Source organism: Canis lupus, chromosome 14 (genome assembly GCF_003254725.2).
Source record: "Canis lupus dingo isolate Sandy chromosome 14, ASM325472v2, whole genome shotgun sequence".
Taxonomy (NCBI): Eukaryota; Metazoa; Chordata; class Mammalia; order Carnivora; family Canidae; genus Canis; species Canis lupus.
This window is the reverse complement of record NC_064256.1, coordinates 48,946,333-48,969,040: the sequence shown is the minus strand read 5'-3', so window position 1 is coordinate 48,969,040 and position 22,708 is coordinate 48,946,333. Positions and strand designations below refer to the sequence as shown.

The following is a 22,708-nucleotide window of genomic DNA, read 5'->3' as shown; positions in this document are numbered from 1 at the left end:
TCTTTCCTTCACTGCATGCTTACCTCTTAATGAGGACTTGACTTTTCAGGACGATGTTTCCTTAGGACCCTGCTATATATACCCACCCATACATGCACGCAGCTCTTCTTTGGAATGTCCCATAAAGGAGCTGCTCTGTTTTGTTCTACTGTGGGGTGGGGTGGGTACAAAGCAGTCTCTAAGAAGCAGAATCAGGGATAATGAAATATATGCATCTACTCCAAGATCCTTTCCCTTTACGGACAAAAGAGCATCCAAACTCAAATGTTCTTAGCACATTTGGGTCACTATGAAACAGACGTGGAGGATAGAACCATCTCTCTAAGGGGACGCTTAAGGTTCTCAGTTCTGACCATGTTTTGCCTCTTCTGAGTTAACTAAAAACCCCAGGGAACAGGTCTAGTAGGCCATTCTGGGTTCTTATCAGATATTTGCCATTTGAGTGTCGAATTCAAATTATGATGGCAAATGTCAATACTGACCGTGTGGTCCTTTTGAAATTACAAAACCAAAAGTAAACGATAAAAATCTCACCTAACCTCAAATAATTTTTTCTCTGACTTTTTTTCTTATAAGAGACCTATCCACTCCTAATTTTATTCACTCTATCTCCCATCAAAATAGCCTTTATTTTTTAAGACTTTTTACTTATTTATTCATGAGAGACAGAAAGAGAGAGAGACAGAGAGAGAAGCAGAGACACAGACAGAGGGAGAAGCAGGCTCCATGCAGGGTGCCTGATGTGGGACTCGATCCCGGAACTCCAGAATCACACCCTGAGCCGAAGGCAGGTGCTAAACCACTAAGCCACCCAGGCTGCCCAAAAATAGCCTTTAAAAGAAAAGAAGCATGTGTCAACAAGAAGATAAGAGCATCAATTTTAAATTATTTAAACAACCTTATCACAATGTGATTTATTATATTTATTCTAATACAAAAGTTAGTATTTTATTGTTTTAAGATTTTATTTTTAAGTAATCTCTACACTCAGTGTGGGGCTCAAACTCAGAACCCCAAGATTAAGAGTTAGCAATGTTCCACTGACTGAGTCAGCCAGGAACCCCACAAAAATTAGCATTTTAAAATGCTAATGCCTTTATATGTAATCTTGGCTAGAATATTCCTATGTATGAATATGGAAACCCATTAACCAAAATAACAAGTCGCATGTAATCCAATATCAGTTCAATGGTCAACTCTGCTTTGCTGTAATTTCAAAAGTGCAGCAATTATTTAGCACTTGCTATAATACTGTACCACAAAGAAGGTGATGAATGACAGAGTTAGTTCTTACCTCCAGAAAGCACATGGTATAGTGGTATAAGAGTTTCATAAACCAAGAGCACTGATAGAGTGTAGTAAGTATTCTGTGCTGGCACATAGTTATGATGTGACAGGCTCTTTAAATCTACTCCTTAATTAGATGAGTTAATTCATGTCAAAAGCTTAAAAGAATGACTGGCACACTATAAATTCTCAATAATATTAGCATCTTTGGGAGGAATATATCAATGATCCATTTTAGAAATGATTGAAACAACATACCAAGAGAAATTAATAACTTAGCAAATTAGCTAAAATGTGGAGAGGCTGTGATTGGCACTAATGTTGGTCTGACATCAAAACTCACAACCTACCCTCATTGCCCCACTACTTCTTAGTGTGTGCAGAGAAGAGACACGAGTAGGGCTTCATCCCACCTCTTCACAGAGGCAGCAGGACAAGAGCTAGGACTTGAAAAAAAACAAAAACAAAAAACTCATTCAGAGGCAAAGAGCAGCAGAAGAAAATTCCAAACAGGGAAAGCACCTGCAAAATAATCAAGACTCAGCTGAGCATGATCTAACAACAAGTAGTCTAGTGTGACTGGGGAGTTAGACCATCTGCCCAGTGCAGAGCCCAACCAAGGGCTTGAGATTCTCTTGCTCCCTCCCTCTCTGCCCCTCGCCCCCCTCTCTAAAAAAGGAATGAGGAGGAGGAGGAGAGAACATAATAAGGGAAAGGTATCAGAGTGGTAATTTAGGAGAAGTGTGGAGAAGCACTGAGAAGCCTGAAGACAAAACCACTATTAGGAGGCTGACTAGATGATCTAAACTCACTCAGAATGAGAAAAGCCAAATGAGGGGAATGGCAGAAAAAATATAAAGGAAGGGATAAGGAACCCCAAAGTGAGTTTTGGCGTGCCATCAGCCAGATTTACTGATCAGTTCCTGGGGATGTGAGAAAGAGGAGTCACAGATCTCAAAGTTTCCAGGGGAGAGGACTGCAAAGTAATTATAAGAAGGCAGAAGTGCAGAAGAGAAGGAGCAAGTTTATCCAGGAACAGAGTTAGCCCAATGATCTCTGAGAGGCCTTCAGTCCCACCGCATGAAGCTGGTAACTTGGCAGCTCTGACACGAGGTCTGGACTGGAGACAGAGGTTTGTGGAAATCAAGCACAGTTGAGGGGATGGCAACAGATAAAAGCATGAGAACAGCAAAAAACCAAGAACTCATCCTTTGGTAATGCCCATATTCCCAAGATCCTGGAAGGAAAGGAAACCTAGAAAGAGGCTCGTAAAGAGTGGTCAAAAAAATTAAGAGGAAATTATAGGAAAGTAGGGATTCCCAAGACAAAGGATGCTTTGTCATGGCAAATACCATAGATGTCAGGGAGGAGAACCACTGAAAAGAAGCCAATCGATGGCAGGTTGGAGGCTATCAATGAGTGCCCTCCGAAGCTGGCTTCTGTAGAGTGATGGGTGTGAGAATTCTAGAAAACACTGAAAAAAGCAATGAGTAGAGATTTTTCTTTCAAATTTGGCCACAAAGAACAATGATGATATTGAGCAAGAGGTGTACTGGAGATCCAAGGGAAGGGGTAATAATTCCGCGTGAACATTTTTATATGTTGACAACCTGATGAAGGGCCAGTGAAGAGGAAAATCGTGAAGATATGAGAGAGATGGGGAGTAAAACTAACTCCTAAGAAGAGTCAGAATGGAGTCTTTAAGGATGAACAAAGCTCTCATTTCATATATAGGTTTTCCTTTAGTCCCTTGCCAGTCTCCCAGTGTTTTTAGAGGAACAAACTCAGCTCACGGGTGCTAAGATCCCAGGATAAATACTTTTTAAAAACAATAATTGGCCTTTTTCAGGCAGTCATTTTTTGTAATCTCTTCAGACACACAACCCACTATTTTTGCAATGTTCAGCAATCTTGGTCCTCAAATCAAGGTGTTTAGTGGCAGATACCTACAGTTTCAGAGCATGACACCTCGTCAGTGCTCTCTTCCTTCTCTTTCTTGCCAGGCTTTTTTATTTATAGCTAGCTCACTTGCACATTCTCTTTCTCTATCTTATATATCTATCATATATACATATATCTTATATCTATCTTGCAAAATGCTTTAAGTATAGAGCACCTTCTCATTAATTCTCTCCTCACTTGCCTCAGGATTTATCCCACTTGCTACTAATAAACTGGTATGATTTATAACATGCAGTTCCACCCATTATAGGCACCTAAGCCTAGCTCTGAAAGCTTTCCAAGCTTTACTGAAGCTGAGTCCCATCTATTTCCAGTTATTTCACAAAATATTCTAGAAAGAAGTTTTGAAGTTAAGTGCTCCTTCACATAGTACATTGGTTTCTATCTGAGACAGTTATACTACCCCATACCCAGAATGGACTTCAACTACTGTGTCTTTTTTTTTTTTGTATAGACATATCTCAAATTCACATTGAACTTTCTTTTTTTCTTTTAAAGATTTTATGTATTTGAGACCTAGAGAAAGAAAGAGCGTACAAGTGGTGGGGAGGGGCTGGGGAAGAGGGAGAAGCCGACCCTCACTGAGCAGGGACCCCAATGTGGGGCTCAATGTGGGGCTTAGTCCCAGGACCCTGAGATCATGACTCAAGAGTAAGGCAGTCGCTTAACTGACTGAGCCACCCAGGCACCCCGATATTTCACTTTCTATGCATCTTTTCAAAGACAAGTCATGATACTTACTTCAGAATATGTTTTTATTTTTATTTTTATTTATTTTTTATTTTTTTTAGAATATGTTTTTAAAATGCCTTAAGGGGATTAGTTCTCCTATCAGTGAGAGTTTCGGTATAGCCACAACCTCAAGGCAGGTGGGTGGACTGGTTTGTATATTCTTTTCCTATGTGGCATAATTAACCATATTCTTGAGAGACCATCAGATGAGCTTCTAGGTGTTTAGTTCAGGTCTCCATATTTCTTCTTTAGTCACCCAAATTGGGGCCACATCTTGCATACTGAAGTGGAGGAGACTGGTGGAGGAGCAAGTATGAGGAGGAAGAGACAAGTGAAGATCAAGAAGCTTTTGAGGAAAGTCCAGATGGAGGCAGACACCTTACTCTGAAACTTATGGTAAAGTTCAGGCCTAGAAAACAAATCTCTTACTTATTTCAGGAAATATTCCTAATATTTGCCGGGTGGGGAAAATAGCTCAGATAACATTATGTTTTATTTTCTTCGAATTGGCATTCAGCAGTCCCAATGTAGGAGCTGTCATAAATGACAAAGACTAGTACCAGTTTTCCAAGGATAAACATCAAAAAATAGCTCCAAGCCTTAAAGATTCTCATTCAGCAACTAGAACATAGAGCAGGTAGAAACAAATGGTGATGAGATTTCAGATGATTAGTTTTCATCCATGATACAAGAATAAATGGGTTCCATTTAATCAATTGGATAGTTGTTTCTTAGCTCATTTTCCCTTTATCCAGCTTTCAAGTCCATACAAATGACTATAGAGGAGACTGGGAAGGGAGCAAAGAAAATTAACAGTAAATCTGAGGTATGGAAGCATAAAGGCAGTAAGATTTGGCGTGCATCAGCAAAAGGGAAGATGTGGAATTCCTCTAAGAAGTTACTATTACAAAAAGTACTTTAGAAAAAATTTCCTTCTTGTTTATGAAAACAGAAAAATAAGCAAAACTTTTTTCCTAAAAACAACATAGGCACCATTTCTGCTTTCCTTTGATAAGCCATTATGAAGGGAGATAATTAACTATGGCATCTTGTAATCATTCATCCACAAAGCTTCCTTAGCAGAGACATTTTCTGTTCTATAGTTTATAAATGGATCTAGGCTTTCATATTCTGTATGAAAGCTCTTATTAAATGAATCACTGTATTCTAGAACTCCTGGGCTCTCTCCAGAAATCAAATCCCATGGGGATTGGCTGTCTACATGATGCCTTATTCCCCTAGTGCATTAGGGAGACAGCATGATGTAGTATAAGGAATTTAGGCTTGAGAATCCCTAAATGGGTTCTATCCCTGCAACCAACTAAAAAGTGATTTCTATGAGTTATAACCTCTTTGAAGATCAGTTTCCTCAACTGTTAAAAAAAAAAAAGGGAGGGGGTATGTCTTCCTCAAAATCTTAAAAACTTAATTTTCTTGTTACAAAAGAACTTGGTTAACCATAATTCCACAATAAGCTAACATCACTTTTTTCAAAATCAGAATGCTTCATTAAAAAACCCAGAGACAGAATTACATTATTAACTCTTTATATTTTTTTCTGAGTTATCTTTAACTGTAATCATAGTTATACTGCTTCATATAAAGGGTAGATCCTGTAATTTATATTTTATATTTAGGCCAGTTAATGTGTTCAAAAGGACTTTATTCTTTCTGAAGTCCTAATTTCCATATGAATCATAAACACCTTTGTTAGCAGCTGTTCTACTATAATGTCTTTCTTGGAGCACGTAGGTGTGATAGTATTAAGACCCACAAAAAGCGCAGAGAGATAAATATCCTCTTAGCCTATTCCAGTCATACAGTATTTCTTCCTGGGGTGAACATTTTCTGAAGAGTCATTAAAACACTATTTTCCCTGCATAACTAATAGCAGCATGGGGTTAAGTCAAGTGAATAAATGACTAAACGGAGATCATTTTCTTAGAGAAATTGTTTTCTCATACATCTAAAGCTTGTAAATTGTCTGGTATTTGTCTGACCCATCATCATTTTTAAACATTATGAAGTAAACAACACATGTGCATATTTGCACTCATTTACATATCACACAAAAGAGAAATAGACATCATGTCTTAACATAAAGGCCTGAACTGCAGCATACACATCTAGAGTTCTAGAAGGTGAATTAGATAATTAGCTATAAACAGTACCAATTCCCATGTTTTACAGGGCACAGACCTCACCCTGGTATGCCATTCATTCATTTGTTGGTTTGGTTTGTTCATTTAAGTACAGGGTAATACACTGGGTCCTGGCTAAATGCTGAGAAAATATAAAGACAGTCCCTATGATCAAACACTTCTCAATTGATGACAAAAACAGACATGTGTTCAACACAATGTATTAGTTGTATACCTTATAACTATACCAATATACCTTGCAATAAGGGTATGTTCTGGGGACTAGATACTGCAGAAGAAAGCACCTTTGTTAAATGTTTTTCTATTGTCCTTCCAGATTCCCCTTCTGCCTTACTCTGTGATGCTCTCAGGGGGCAGACTTTATGGCTATTTCATCAGTCTTACCCTCTGGCTTCACACTGAGCTCAGACAGTGGAAGACACTAAAAACAGGACAGAAAGTACAATAATTCTGAGGACAGGGTGTTTACTCCCTGATTCCTCTTTGAGAGATAGCTACAGGTGATGCAACAGAGCACATCTCTTGTTAGGTGGTCCTCTCCAGGGTAAACCATGAGGTACTAGCTCCTCTTGCCCCATCAGGCACAGGGGTAATAACTGCTTCCAGCTGTTGGTAGTTCTAAGACCCTGCACTATCCTTTATGGGTTTTCCTTAATCATATCTACACCTTTGTAAATAATCCCTATATTAAGCCCTCCTCACATGATTCATTTTGAGATTCTATCATCTGTTTCCTGCTGTTTTCTTGATACATCATCCAACCCAAAATGGCCTGGGAAGGAACACATTTAGGAAGCCAAAGTATATCAGTTGGTCAAAAGAAGAAATAAAAGTTGCATAAGAAAGGAAAGGGATTGGAGAATGGACTATGAAAGTGGAAGGAGTTGCATTTGCAAAAATGGAAAGGGAGAGGAAGACTTGATATAGCTAAAGCATCTGGATTCATTGGCAAAGTGGCATCACAGACAGCCAAACAGGCAGATGGGGTCAGATCACGTAGAGCCTGGTGTGCTGCTATTCAAGGGAATTTGAGTCTCATTATGAATGCAACTCATTTTCCTCGAAGCATTTTGTTCAGTGCAGTTTCAAAAGGTCACGATGGTGGCATTTTTGAAATTAGAGGGGAGAGGAGTGAAATTGGAGATAGGGAGAGCATTTATCAGTTTATTACAATTATCAAAACAATGCAGTTGAGAAGTAATGCACATCTAGACTAAGGTCACACCAGCAGGGATTGAGAGAAGGAAACGGAGAAGCACATATTGGGTAGCACTTTCTGACCAATTCAATACTGGGAGAAAGGTAATGAAACATACTGGCTTAAATGGCTAAAAAAGCAATGACATTTCGGGAGAATTTACTAGGTAATAAGCACGGTTCTTATGGTTTTACATATCTGGACTTGTTTTTATCCTCCCAGAAACTCCTAAATAAAACAATAATTGTATCCCTGTTTTTTTCAAATGTAGTAAGCAAGGTATAAAGACCTTAACAACTTGCCCAGCATCACATAAGTAGTGAGTTCAAAAGACAAGATTGTGGGAAAAGGAGAAAGAGTTTGGAGAGGTGGTTGAGCAAGATTATGATATCAGATTGGAATACCATTTAGTTTCTCTAATAGGAGATATTCAAGTAGAGAAATCTGGTGAGCAACTGGATATACTAGCCTGAGGCACTGAAATACAGAAATTTAATGGCTAGAGATACAAACTTGAAAATTTTCAACACATATTCTTCCTACCTGAAGTCTCAGGAGAGGATGTGAGTTCCCTCAGGCAATTATGCAAAGTGAAAAAGGGGTTTGAGGTTGGAGACTAAGGCAATATTACATTTAAGGAATAGAATAAGAGGGGCTTGAGCAGTAGACTCCACAATCCAATCCTGTCCTAAAACCACTAATCTTCCACCCTTCCCCACTGAGTATCACTCCAGACAAATTTATCTCCTTCTCTTGTATTTTGCTTCTTCTGATTAACTCCCTTTAGAAGATGCCACTTCTGTATTCCACTCTTCCAAACCTTTCTCAAGGACCATTTCAAATCCTACTTTCTCATTGGAATTTGGTCCAAAATTATCTCATTCCAGGAATTGTAAGTAGCACCTTGTTGTAAACTCAATGGGTATTCTAAGTTCCTTTTGAGGATATTTATCTTTACTATTGCCTATCTACTTTTTTCTGTAATGATATATCCCCAAATAGATCATAGACCCCCTAAAAGACAAAACAGGGGATCCCTGGGTGGCTCAGCGGTTCAGCACCTGCCTTTGGCCCAGGGCATGATCCTGAAGTCCCGGGATCGAGTCCCACATCAGGCTCCTTACATGGAGCCTGCTTCTCCCTCTGTCTGTGTTTCTGCCTCTCTCTCTCTCTCTCTGTGTGAGTCTATCATGAATACATTTTTTTAAAAAAGCAAAAAAAAAAAAAAAAGACAAAACATTCTAAGTTTTATATCACACTGCTCCCAAAATAATGCCTCAGACGTGGTGGGTATTTGGTAAATAGCGTACACCCTTTGTAGTTAACAAGGACTAGATAGAGTCCAGAATCCATGTTAGCAAGTATGTTCTTTACTAAATCTCTGGGAAAAGCCATCAGAGTTGAAATCTTCTACTCTACTCCTATTCTCTTGTCTCATATGCCCAGAGTATTCATGTTTATCAGGATCACTCTCTCTGAGGAAACGTCATAAGCTCTATACCCTTTCTGAGCTATCTCCTATACAAACCCACCTGACCATAATTCCATTCTCTCAGTGCCATTTTTTTTTGCAAATGCAAACTGGTTAACATTGACTTTTTTTTCCCCTCCTTCAGAAAAAAAGTGAAATATCCAGGCTCCATATAGAAGAAATACACTAGGCCTATAAACATAATTCAAAGGCAAAAATCTAGTCACTATAGAACATATTTTGAGACAAGTAGGATTTGTGATGTTCTTTAAATCTTCCCATATTCTTCTCATTCCTAATTATTTCTAGGATATTGACTCAAAACCTACTAAACCTACTAAAATGGGGTAGAATTTTCTCACCTTATAAACTCGAAGTTTTACCATTTCTTTTCATGTGGCTTTGGAAGAATTTTTAGGAATAGAATGCACTTCACTTAAAACATATAATAGGAAGAACATCTTATTCACATTTATGTCCTCTTGTAATTTTGGCCTGAGTGGGCTATCTACTTGCCTCAACTTCATATTGTATAAATCCTAATGTCTGAAATATCTGTAGGTTTACAAATAATGTTTGCTTTGCCTTTAAGATGAATTTTGCATGTCCTTAATTTTTCAGTATAATTGTACACAGATTATTTAAAATGGCATGTATAAGTGATAATATTAATAAAATACTAATTTGTGCTCTAATAGCAATCTCCCACTGATAGACAAATGCTAGGAAAGATATGTTGACATTATTTTTGAAGTAGTTTTAGCTCATTATAAGAACAGCAAAATCGTCTTTTTTTTTTCTATGATAACAGCACAGTTTCAAAGAGTGTCATCCATTTTACTTTCATCCAGAAAAAGGAATGATATTGATGGCTAAAAGTAGCTCTAGAATTAAAAAAACATATTAAGCCCTATTTCTCAATAATTCATTTTCCTTTTTGAAAACTAAAGTTCTTACTAATTTTTTTTTATCTTTCAGGAAATAAACTCAACATTTAAAGAATCCATAGGGTTATGTCCATTTTAAATATCTACATTGACCTGGAATTGGGGAAGCTCTGTGGGCTCGGAAACAGGTTTGAATTTTATCTTTATTACTCAGCTCAAGTTATTAAATAGAGATTCTTCTCACTTATAAGGACCTTAATAATGGGCAAATCACAAGACTACAAAGATTCAATTAGCTACTAAATGTAAGAACTTAAGTGTTCTTAACTGGAAAAACCCTATATAAATATAATTTAATATTACCCTGAGTCTTTAAAGAGCTTATAATTCAATGTGATGCTATGGAGGGAAAATGAGTTTTGGAGTTCAACACCACCTCCTAGTTATGAAAACTTGGATCATTTACTTAATATCTAAACACCAAAAATCTCAGTCATTGAAGTGCCACTCTCACTAAAGATGCAGAGAGCTATAAGAAAATATCATTTGAGCCATTGTTTCTAACAACAGTAAAAAGCTGGAAAATTTACACAATCATATTTCGTGGTCCTGTCAGAGAACTGAACCAGGCATCCAAATGAACTAAAGTCCAATGAGTAATAAGCATCTTGTCAGGGAAATAGGACACACGCACTCCTGTACTTTTGGCAGAGCATGGAAGAAGTGATTGCAGTAAAGGCAGAGATCTGAGAAACAGATACAAAGTTAAAGGCAAGCATGACAGGTTAGCATAAAGGGGTAACAACAGTTTAGAACTAGTCAAAAATGATCGAGGAAGAATAGGTAAGCTATGAACTACTGAAGCTAAAAGCCAGTAACAGAAAGCTATCTGGCAAACCACTGAAGATTTAGAAATTAACCAGCACAATTTTAAGTGCCTCTATGGATCAAAGAAAAATCTCCCAAAGGAAGTCAGAAAATTCCTTACACTCTAAAAATGAGCACACAGCATGTCAAAATTTGTGGCATATAGCTAATGCAGTTATTACAGAGACACACCATCAATTGCTTTCATTAGAAAGAAAGAAAAAAAAATTTTTTTTACAGAAAAATATGAGCAAATTAAAACCAAAGCTGACAGAAGGTAGAAATAAAGACTGGTGAACAATGAAATTAAAAATAGAAAACAACAGGTGAAATCAACAAAGGCAAAAGCTAGTTATTTTAAAAGAGCAAAAATATTGATAAATGTCTAGATAGACTGGTCAAAAAGGAGAAACAGAAGACAATATTTGGATGAGAAATTCTGATATTTTGATAAGAAAAGGGGGCATCTCTGCCTATCACATAGTTAAAGGGATATTGAGGATATGATGAACACCATAATACTAGTAATTTTTGATGACTTTAGATAAAATAAAAATTTCCTGAGATACTATCAAAATTCACTCAAGAAGGAAGAGATGAGGGATGCCTGATGGCTCAGCAGTTAAGCACCTGCCTTCAGCTCAGGGCGTGATCCTGGAGTCTCGGGATCGAGTCCCACATTGGGCTCCCTGCATGGAGCCTGCTTCTCCCTCTGCCTATGTCTCTGACTCTCTCTCTCTCTCTCTCTCTCTCTCTGTGTGTGTGTCTTTCATAAATAAATAAATCTTTAAAAAAAATAGAAGAGATGAATAGCCCAATGTCTATGCAATAAATTTAGAGTTAAAAAAAAATTCCCACAAAGAAAAGTTGGGGCCCAAAAAGCTTCACTAGGGCACTCTACTAAATACCAAAGAAATTAATAATACCAATTCTACCCAAAATCTTCCAAAAAATACAGGAGAGGAGACACTTCCCAACTCATTTTATTTTTTTTTCCAACTCATTTTATGAGGCTGACATTCTCCTGATACCAAAACAAGACAAGGACTTTAGAAGGAAAAAATAAAGGGGCACTTGAGTGGTTCAGTAGGTTAAGTGTCCAACTCTTGATTTCAGTTCAGGTCATGATTTCAGGGTTGCGAGGCTGAATCCTGGGTAGGGCTCCATGCTAGGTGTGGAGCCTGCTTAAGATTTGTCTTCTTCCTCTCCCTATGCCCCTCTGCTAGCTCACACACTCTTTTTCCCTCTCCCTGTCTAAAAAAAATTTAATAAAAAAAATAAAAACTACTCTTAAATTCTTACCAAAAATGTTAGCAAATAAAGTCCTAACATTAAATAAAATAGGATTAAGTGGGCCTGAACCTAGGAATGCAAATTCAACATCCCCAAACCAGTCAATTTAATTCACCATGTCAACAGACTAAAAAAGAGGAAATGATATGATGATCTCAACAGATGCTACCTCAAAAGGCATTTGACATAATTTAGTATCCACTCATGAATTTCAGCAAAATAGAAGTAAGAAGATACCCCCTTAGGAATAAGTATAATAAAATATGGGTAGGAAGTACATGCTGTAAGCTGGAAAAAATACTGATGAGAAAAAATAAAGGAAACCAAAACTAAATCCTGTGCAGGGACTGAAAGACTTATTACTGTTATGGTGTCAGATCTGCCCAAATCACTGTCTAGATTCAATGCAATCCAAACAACATCCTAGTAGAGGTTTTTGTTTTTGTTTGTAGACATTAACAAGATAATTATACATTTTATATGAAAATGTAAAGAACTTAGAATAACCAAAATAATTTTTGTTTTTTATTTTTTTTAAAGATTTATTTATTAATTTAAGGGAGAGAGAGAAAGAGTGCAGAGGAAGGGGCAGAGAGAAAGGGAGATAAGCAGTCTCCTGGCTGAGCGGGAGCCCTATGTGGGGCTTGAGCCCAGGACCTAGAGATCATGACCTGAGCCAAAATCAAGAGTCAGACACTTACTCAACTGAGCCATCCAGGCTCCCTCAAAATAATTTTTAAAAGAACAATGCTGGAGGACTCACGGTCACTGATTTCAAGATTAGTATCAAGCTAAAGTAATAAACTACTAGTCTAAGGACACATGTGCAGATCCATGGAACATAATGGAGAATTCAAAAATAGACCCACATGTCTAGGGTCAATTGATTTTTGACAAAATTGTTAAAGACAGAGGTAAATGAAGACAAAATTGTCTTTTCAGCAATCGTGCTGGGATATCTACGGAATTAAATAGAGACAGCGAGAAACAAAGGAAAAAGGAAACAAAAAAGATCCTTGAATCTAACCTTGTACTATTTGTAAAAATTAATTCAGTTTATCATATACCTAATGTAAAAGCTAAAACTATAAATCTTAAAAAAAAAAAAAAAACATTGGTGAAGATCTTTGTAACTTTTTATGTTAGGCAAAGATTTCTTAGGTGTAACTCCAAAAGCACAATCCATAAAAAAAAAAAAAAAAAAGATAATTTAGACAAGCAAAATTTTAAAATGTCTGTATTTGAAAGGACAAACCACAGGGTGCCTGGATGGCTCAGTCAGGTAAACATCCAGTTCTTGTTTCTTTGGCTCAGGTCCTGATCTCAGGGTCCTGAGATTGAGCCCCAGATTGGGCTCCATGCTCAGCACAGAGTCTACTCAGGATTCTCTCTCTCTCTCTCTCTCTCTCTCTCTCTTATAAGAAAATAAATAAAATCTTTGAGGGGCAAACCATAGACTGAAAGAGACTATTTGTAAAATTCATAGCTGATGAATAACTATGATCTAGAATATATAAAGACTTCTCATAGCTCATTAATAGAAATGAAACAACCCAATAAAAAATGGGCAAAATATTTTAACAAACATTTCATCAAAGAAAAAAGACTGGTGATAAATAAGCACATGCAAATACTTCATTAGTTTTTAATGAAATGCAGATTAAAACCACAACTTGATACCATTCTATACCTAATAGAATGAATAAAATCTTAAAAACTGACAATAGCAATTGCTGGAGAAGATATGGAGTCTGAAAGTCTCCAACGCTGCTGTCCGAAACTTAAAAATGGTTTAATTACTTTGGAGAACAGTTTGTTAGATTCTTGTAAAATTAAACAGATAGTTGCCAAGTGACACAGACATGGCACTCAAGAGAAATGAAAATATCTGTTCATACAAAGACAAATACACAGTAACATGTATTGAGCTATTAGAATATTGTATCTGCTTCTCATTTTTGTGGATGTGAGCTCAATGATGTGATTTTCAAATATCTTGCAGACTACTGGATCTTTGGTGACGTGGGACCCATGCAAAGACTTGGTGCTGCATTGTTCCCTCTCTAGAGGTACTGAAGGAAAGTTCAATGAGAAAGAGTAACTCAAACTCAAACTCTGCCAGTGTGAAACCATTCTCAATTGAATGGAACAGAACAAGAAAATTAAGAAAGAAATTTGTAGACTTGAAGGCTTAATTTTACCATAGTATAAGGAAGGAAAACTAATTTTGAAAGTTTACTTTCTCTTCAGTATCAGAAGCTTTATTTCTCCTTGGCAACAGGCAAACTGAGGTGAATAGATGCCTTTTGTATAGTATGGCCTTGAAATTAATACTCTTTTTTTTTTTTTTTTTTTTTTTTTTTTTTTTTATTTTTTTTTTTTTTAATTATTTTTTTTTATTGGTGTTCAATTTACTAACATACAGAATAACACCCAGTGCCCGTCACCCATTCACTCCCACCCCCCGCCCTCCTCCCCTTCTACCACCCCTAGTTCGTTTCCCAGAGTTAGCAGTCTTTACGTTCTGTCTCCCTTTCTGATATTTCCCACACATTTCTTCTCCCTTCCCTTATTTTCCCTTTCACTATTATTTATATTCCCCAAATGAATGAGAACATATAATGTTTGTCCTTCTCCGACTGACTTACTTCACTCTCTTTATCTATCTCTTTAGACCATTAGATATTATTAGAAAAGCAGACACATGGAAGGGATGGTAAGAACTTCCCTGACACTTCTCTACTTTTTCCTCCAAGAGAAATGACCTAATTGTAACATTTGATTTTTAAGCCCATTGGTTTAGAGAAAGAATCAAAGGGGATGGAACATAAATGTATGAGAGGGAAGCCTCTTAAGACTTTTTCCTTGCACCCTCCTTTGCACCTCCTTCCAAGAAGGAAAAATGTTAATCTGATTCCAGGATGCAGGTTAGCCGTGTTTACTAGTGAATAAGGTAACTGTATTTAAATAAATGAATAAATGAAGTGGCCCATAAATATAGCCATCCCTTCATGTCAGTACATTCTCTGTTTTTAAAAATATTTTATCTTTCTGTGCAGTAGCACAGTAAGCCCTCACACTTGGACTGAGAGGCAAGGAAAAGGTCAAGTTATAAAAACTCTCTGCTGGAATTTCAGGCACAAATAATAAAGAGTTTCTTTGCTTCCATGGTTATATTCCTTGTGTGCAGATCTTTCATAGGACCACAGGCGAGGGTCATCCATAATTTGGGGCAGGGTTTAATTATCCTTGAATATCTTTGGCATAATAATGCCATATATCCACCATCAAAACCTAAGATTTCATATATATAATAAAATTGAGATGTTTTTACTGCTGATATAGCATATTTGTTACCGGAACTAGGTACATAACTAGCTACAGAATGATTAAAAGCTTTAGAAGAACTAATATTTATTGGAAACCTACCAAGGGCCATGAGATGTCTACCAATAGCAACAATCTATTGAGGTCCCACAGTGTGCCAGTAGGAGCTTAATGTGCTATATGGACTTTAAATCTCACAATAGCTCTATAAAGTAAAGTTTATTACTCCCATTTTACAAAATGAACTGAGGGTTAAGGAAAGCAAGGTCAAAGTTACTCTATCAGTAAATTGTATCTGCAACTAGAGGTCTAATTTTCCTACTATATCACATTGCCTAGTTAAGACATTTGAAGTTCTTATATTACAGTAATTTAATAACTTATAATTGTGTGATGCTTTATACTTTAAAATTTTCATAATTTTCAAGAATAATAGCCCTTGATATTGCACAGCCTTGCAAAGTGTAACTTCTTATTCTTCCCCAACTAGCTCCACAGAGCTATTTATATTTTGATGTCCCCCCATCTTAGGTGTATCTCTCAACTCCCAGGGTAGAAACCCTATCTTGTTATGAAGCATATTGTTTCCAAACATAAGTTCCCAGTTATATGTCCCTACTCAACCAGAGAAAACAACACCAGGTATTAGAAAAGATGCAATGAAAAAAAAAAAAAGAAAGAAAGAAAAGAAAAGAGGAGATGCAATGTCTTTTTCCCCATCACTCTTAGACCCAAGTATGGGACCTTATCACAGCAGTATGCTGAAAGCCATATTTTTTTTTTTTTGAAAGCCATACTAAACACACATTCCTAAATGCTGGAGCAGATGGAACAAGAGGAATTTGTTCTCAAGGCTAATGTCAAGTTCATCTAGAAAAAACACAGTCAAGTTTGAAGCCCAGACCTGGCTGTGGAACCAGAGAGTGGAGAAGCAATGGGCATGGAACCAATCTTACAGAGTTGGACAAAGCTCTTTGAGAAAAGACAGAAAGGGAGTATATCATAAAACATAGTCACAATTTCTCTGCCAGTACAACCTGAATCAGATCATTGCTTCAACTACATTGGGCAAGAAGGAGAAAATGTACAACAGTTCTTTGTACGTAATATATCAGTGTGTGGTGTCCTTGCCTACAAACAAGCATTGCCCAGTCATTGCTCTGAAATTTAACCAATTAAATTAGTATCCCTTCACTTAGGGGAGGATTGAAGAAGGAGAGTAGATGCAAGGAGCCTATAGAGTTTCCACATGAAGACACAAACATTATCTATTTAGTAAATGATTCACAAGGAGTAACAATCACCAAAACTTTAGAAAGGGATATATTTTCTTCTATGCCCTCTTCCCATGATTGTATTGACCTTCAGATCTTCAGTCTTATTCTCAAAGATTTGATTTATCATACTCCTCCTTATTAGTGTCTTTTGTATTTAGGTTTTATCTCTCCCCCAAAATGGGAAACTCTCTAATAAAGGTACTAAGCCTTATTCATCTTTGTGTTCTCTATCGTGCCTTCTATATATTATTAGTTCTATCAATATTAATCTCCCTACTGCTCTTTTCAAATAAGTAGCCAAGCCAAAGGGAGAGAACTCAGAAGTTTTATTTTGCTTCACATTCTGACTCAGCTAACATATTATTGACTCTGAATTGGAAGGTAAATTTTAGCCAAGATTTTATTACTTCTTTGCAAGGTACTTCATTATGACTTTATTTTTACTCTCAAAGTTTTCACTGGAGAATAATGGTCAGTCTCAGATCTACTGGACTGGATGACAGAAATTCCATTTGGCATCATTTATTATAACCAAACATTATTATACACTGTCATTAATTTTGTCATTTCAGCTGTGAGAGTTCTAATCTTACAAAATGACTTAGAGGAAAAAGCTGAAATATAATTGGCAGCCCTTGTGGTTTCCCTGTGGAAAGACCCATCAGCTGAAAATCTAGAATAAGTCATCATCATCAGTCAGATCACTCATCACATCAGAAAATACCAGAGCTAGTACTTTCCTTCCCCTATTGTGTATTTGGAGGGTCAGGAAGATCAGTTTCATAGTTGATTTTAAAGCCACCAGCAATTGTAAACATTGTATAACATAAAAGCATTTTTTTAAGGTTGAATAATTAATGTTTGCCATGTTCTATGAAATTAAAGGAGTTTCTGCCAAACTAGTTCTCAGGACTGAAGCAGGGAACCGTACAATATGATAGATGATAGTTCAAAGTTGTTTTCGTGTCCTGTTCCATGAAGGGGTCTTACTTAATGTTTCTTTTGTAGCCCTTCCCTTGAGTTTCTTTCCAAGATAGTATAATGTGGGGTTTTTTTTGTTTTTTTTTTTTAATTTTTTATTGGTGTTCAATTTACTAACATACAGAATAACCCCCAGTGCCCGTCACCCATTCACTCCCACCCCCCGCCCTCCTCCCCCTCCACCACCCCTAGTTCGTTTCCCAGAGTTAGCAGTCTTTACGTTCTGTCTCCCTTTCTGATATTTCCCACACATTTCTTCTCCCTTCCCTTATTTTCCCTTTCACTATTATTTATATTCCCCAAATGAATGAGAACATATAATGTTTGTCCTTCTCCGACTGACTTACTTCACTCAGCATAATACCCTCCAGTTCCATCCACGTTGAAGCAAATGGTGGGTATTTGTCATTTCTAATAGCTGAGTAATATTCCATTGTATACATAAACCACATCTTCTTGATCCATTCATCTTTCGTTGGACACCGAGGCTCCTTCCACAGTTTGGCTATCGTGGCCATTGCTGCTATAAACATCGGGGTGCAGGTGTCCTGGCGTTTCATTACATTTGTATCTTTGGGGTAAATCCCCAACAGTACAATTGCTGGGTCGTAGGGCAGGTCTATTTTGAACTCTTTGAGGAACCTCCACACAGTTTTCCAGAGTGGCTGCACCAGTTCACATTCCCACCAACAGTGTAAGAGGGTTCCCTTTTCTCCGCATCCTCTCCAACATTTGTTGTTTCCTGCCTTGTTAATTTTCCCCATTCTCACTGGTGTGAGGTGGTATCTCATTGTAGTTTTGATTTGTATTTCCCTGATGGCAAGTGATGCAGAACATTTTCTCATATGCATGTTGGCCATGTCTATGTCTTCCTCTGTGAGATTTCTGTTCATGTCTTTTGCCCATTTCATGATTGGATTGTTTGTTTCTTTGGTGTTGAGTTTAATAAGTTCTTTATAGATCTTGGAAACTAGCCCTTTATCTGATATGTCATTTGCAAATATCTTCTCCCATTCTGCAGGTTGTCTTTGAGTTTTGTTGACTGTATCCTTTGCTGTGCAAAAGCTTCTTATCTTGATGAAGTCCCAATAGTTCATTTTTGCTTTTGTTTCTTTTGCCTTCGTGGATGTATCTTGCAAGAAGTTACTGTGGCCGAGTTCAAAAAGGGTGTTGCCTGTGTTCTTCTCTAGGATTTTGATGGAATCTTGTCTCACATTTAGATCTTTCATCCATTTTGAGTTTATCTTTGTGTATGGTGAAAGAGAGTGGTCTAGTTTCATTCTTCTGCATGTGGATGTCCAATTTTCCCAGCACCATTTATTGAAGAGACTGTCTTTCTTCCAATGGATAGTCTTTCCTCCTTTATCGAATATTAGTTGACCATAAAGTTCAGGGTCCACTTCTGGGTTCTCTATTCTGTTACACTGATCTATGTGTCTGTTTTTGTGCCAGTACCACACTGTCTTGATGACCACAGCTTTGTAGTACAACCTGAAATCTGGCATTGTGATGCCCCCAGCTATGGTTTTCTTTTTTAAAATTCCCCTGGCTATTCGGGGTCTTTTCTGATTCCACACAAATCTTAAAATAATTTGTTCGAACTCTCTGAAGAAAGTCCATGGTATTTTGATAGGGATTGCATTAAACGTGTATATTGCCCTGGGTAACATTGACATTTTCACTATATTAATTCTGCCAATCCATGAGCATGGAATATTTTTCCATCTCTTTGTGTCTTCCTCAATTTCTTTCAGAAGTGTTCTATAGTTTTGAGGGTATAGATCCTTTACATCTTTGGTTAGGTTTATTCCTAGGTATCTTATGCTTTTGGGTGCAATTGTAAATGGGATCGACTCCTTAATTTCTCTTTCTTCAGTCTCATTGTTAGTGTATAGAAATGCCACTGAGTTCTGGGCATTGATTTTGTATCCTGCCACGCTACCGAATTGCTGTATGAGTTCTAGCAATCTTGGGGTGGAGACTTTTGGGTTTTCTATGTAGAGTATCATGTCATCGGCGAAGAGGGAGAGTTTGACTTCTTCTTTGCCAATTTGAATGCCTTTAATGTCTTTTTGTTGTCTGATTGCTGAGGCTAGGACTTCCAGTACTATGTTGAATAGCAGTGGTGAGAGTGGACATCCCTGTCTTGTTCCTGATCTTAGGGGAAAGGCTCCCAGTGCTTCTCCATTGAGAATATTTGCTGTGGGCTTTTCATAGACGGCTTTTAAGATGTCGAGGAATGTTCCCTCTATCCCTACACTCTGAAGAGTTTTGATCAGGAATGGATGCTGTATTTTGTCAAATGCTTTCTCTGCATCTAATGAGAGGATCATATGGTTCTTGGTTTTTCTCTTGCTGATATGATGAATCACATTGATTGTTTTACGGGTGTTGAACCAGCCTTGTGTCCCAGGGATAAATCCTACTTGGTCATGGTGAATAATTTTCTTAATGTATTGTTGGATCCTATTGGCCAGTATCTTGTTGAGAATTTTTGCATCCATGTTCATCAGGGATATTGGTCTGTAATTCTCCTTTTTGGTGGGGTCTTTGTCTGGTTTTGGAATTAAGGTGATGCTGGCCTCATAGAACGAATTTGGAAATACTCCATCTCTTTCTATCTTTCCAAACAGCTTTAGGAGAATAGGTATGGTTTCTTCTTTAAACGTTTGATAAAATTCCCCTGGGAAGCCATCTGGCCCTGGACTCTTGTGTCTTGGGAGGTTTTTGATGACTGCTTCAATTTCCTCCCTGGTTATTGGCCTGTTCAGGTTTTCTATTTCTTCCTGTTCCAGTTTTGGTAGTTTGTGGCTTTCCAGGAATGCGTCCATTTCTTCTAGATTGCCTAATTTATTGGCGTATAGCTGTTCATAATATGTTTTTTTTTTTTTCATAATATGTTTTTAAAATCGTTTGTATTTCCTTGGTGTTGGTAGTGATCTCTCCTTTCTCATTCATGATTTTATTAATTTGAGTCTTCTCTCTCTTCTTTTTAATAAGGCTGGCTAATGGTTTATCTATCTTATTAATTCTTTCAAAGAACCAACTCCTGGTTCTGTTGATCTGTTCCACAGTTCTTCTGGTCTCGATTTTGTTGAGTTCTGCTCGAATCTTTATTAACTCCCTTCTTCTCTTGGGTGTAGGATCTATTTGCTGTTTTTTCTCTAGCTCCTTTATGTGTAAGGTTAGCTTTTGTATTTGAGTTCTTTCCAGTTTTTGAATGGATGCTTGTATTGCGATGTATTTCCCCCTTAGGACTGCTTTTGCTGCATCCCAAAGATTTTGAACGGTTGTATCTTCATTCTCATTAGTTTCCATGAATCTTTTTAATTCTTCCTTAATTTCCTGGTTGACCCTTTCATCTTTTAGCAGGATGGTCCTTAACCTCCATGTGTTTGAGGTCCTTCCAAACTTCTTGTTGTGATTTAGTTCTAATTTCAAGGCATTATGGTCTGAGAATATGCAGGAGACAATCCCAATCTTTTGGTATCGGTTCAGACCCGATTTGTGACCCAATATGTGGTCTATTCTGGAGAAAGTTCCATGTGCACTAATGTGGTTTTTAAAATAAACTCCACAGTTCTGGAATATTGAGGTTTGTTTGAGTGTGTGATGGAGAAATACCTGCAAAATGCAGCAACCATTTGGCATTGAATTGGAGATCCCAATCCTTTACTCTGAGACATCCAGCACAACGAAATGCTTCTAAATTAGGGCACTCTCTGACCCGCTAACTCCCTGCTTCCCTAACCACTGGTTCTCTACCAGTTTTGACTATTACCTCTCCTATCCTCAGTCACTGTTGGCAGCTGCTAATCTAGAATATCTGTCAATCTTACAGAGAACTTCTTAGAAAGACCTTGTTAGCGCTGCTACAACCAACTTTCAACTGTAGCCAACATATGCTATTCGAACAAATGTAGCTGCCATGAAGCCCAGATCCTGGCCTTACACAGGCTTGGCTTAAAGACTGACCTGGTCCCTGAGTCTGTGTGAGATTAACCAAACACCTCCAAATCTAGGTTTCCAGTTCTCTGTAGAGTAAGCCAATGTTGATCAAAATAAGAGATTCAGATCAGTACATGAACTATTAAAAGAGGGGGATAAAAGCAGGCAACAAATAAAATTATATTTAAAAGACCTTCTTTCTCTCCATAAAAATTATATACACATATTTTAATCCTTTAATTCAAATTAATAATTGGAAATATCTGGCAGTCCACTGTCCCTCAGATGCCCCATATCCCATCTGATCATTCACATATTTTTTTGCTGAAGATGCTTCATTTTGCAGCTACTCCAGAAGTGGATTTATTTGCCTTAATTTTATTTTATACAATTTGATTACATTTCTCATGGAAATATATAATTAAATCTCTTCTGTTGCCATAGAGGTTGTTTTAAATAATAATTGTTATTAGATTTTGCTATGACAACATAAAAACAAAGTTTCTTTTGACACACAGCTTTTCACAGAAATTAGGGAGAAATCAATCAATGGAAAAAGGATGATGATCTGAGTCTTCTTGCAAACAAGAAATCATTCCTTCTTCTGCCAGAATTGATTAATTTTAGCTAAGAGTACGAAGAACTCACTTGCCAAACTAAACTTGTGAGCTTCTTTAGAACTATAATTTGAATTCTCTAGTAAATTTACTTGCATGATCCATAATTCATATTTTCTGCCAAAAGATATGACCTTTCATTTAATGAGCATTATTGACAAATAGTCTAATTAGTTTCTTAAATAAAAAATATTATATTAGGATCAAAAGGTCTAATGTCTCTGAAGGGATCATAAAAACTGGAAACTAGATGCCTGAAAAACAGTAAACACCTCTGAAGTTTCAACTATCACTGCCATACCACCTACTTTATCTTAAATGTCAGGTTCACGTGGGTTAAATGTTGGAAGTCTATAAAGTTGTAGGATAAAGGTCTTGGATACATAAATATGTTAAGCAACTACTTAGGAAAAATTTTTTATATTTTTAATAACAAGCCAAAAGAGGATCATTTCAAAGGAAAATCATACCCAGCTTTCCTTTTTATTGACATGGAAATAAAATTACTTAGTAAATATCATTATTATTGTTGTTGTTGTTGTTATTCATTGCTTATGACCGAAACATATCTGGCAGGAAAAAAATGGTATTATCTTCATTGAATATCTCTTAAATGGCAAAGAGAATCTTTAAATTTGAAGATGAAAATATGATATCACTGCTTATGGAATGTTCACTCTGTACTTGCACAGTACCGGG

General features: G+C 37.0%; 1 long non-coding RNA gene across 8 annotated transcripts in view; it reads left to right on the top strand.

Moving 5' to 3' along the window:
• The window catches only part of LOC112670737 (uncharacterized), a 56,657-nt gene extending 42,418 nt beyond the window's left edge, over nt 1-14,239 (top strand). For all 8 annotated transcript variants that reach the window (XR_004804609.2, XR_004804611.2, XR_004804608.2 and 5 more), the window contains 3 exons: nt 4,234-4,377; nt 9,791-9,887; nt 13,862-14,239. This is a non-coding gene — a long non-coding RNA (uncharacterized LOC112670737). The remainder of the gene's footprint in view (nt 1-4,233; nt 4,378-9,790; nt 9,888-13,861) is intronic.
• The last annotated feature ends 8,469 nt before the right edge of the window (nt 14,240-22,708 follow it).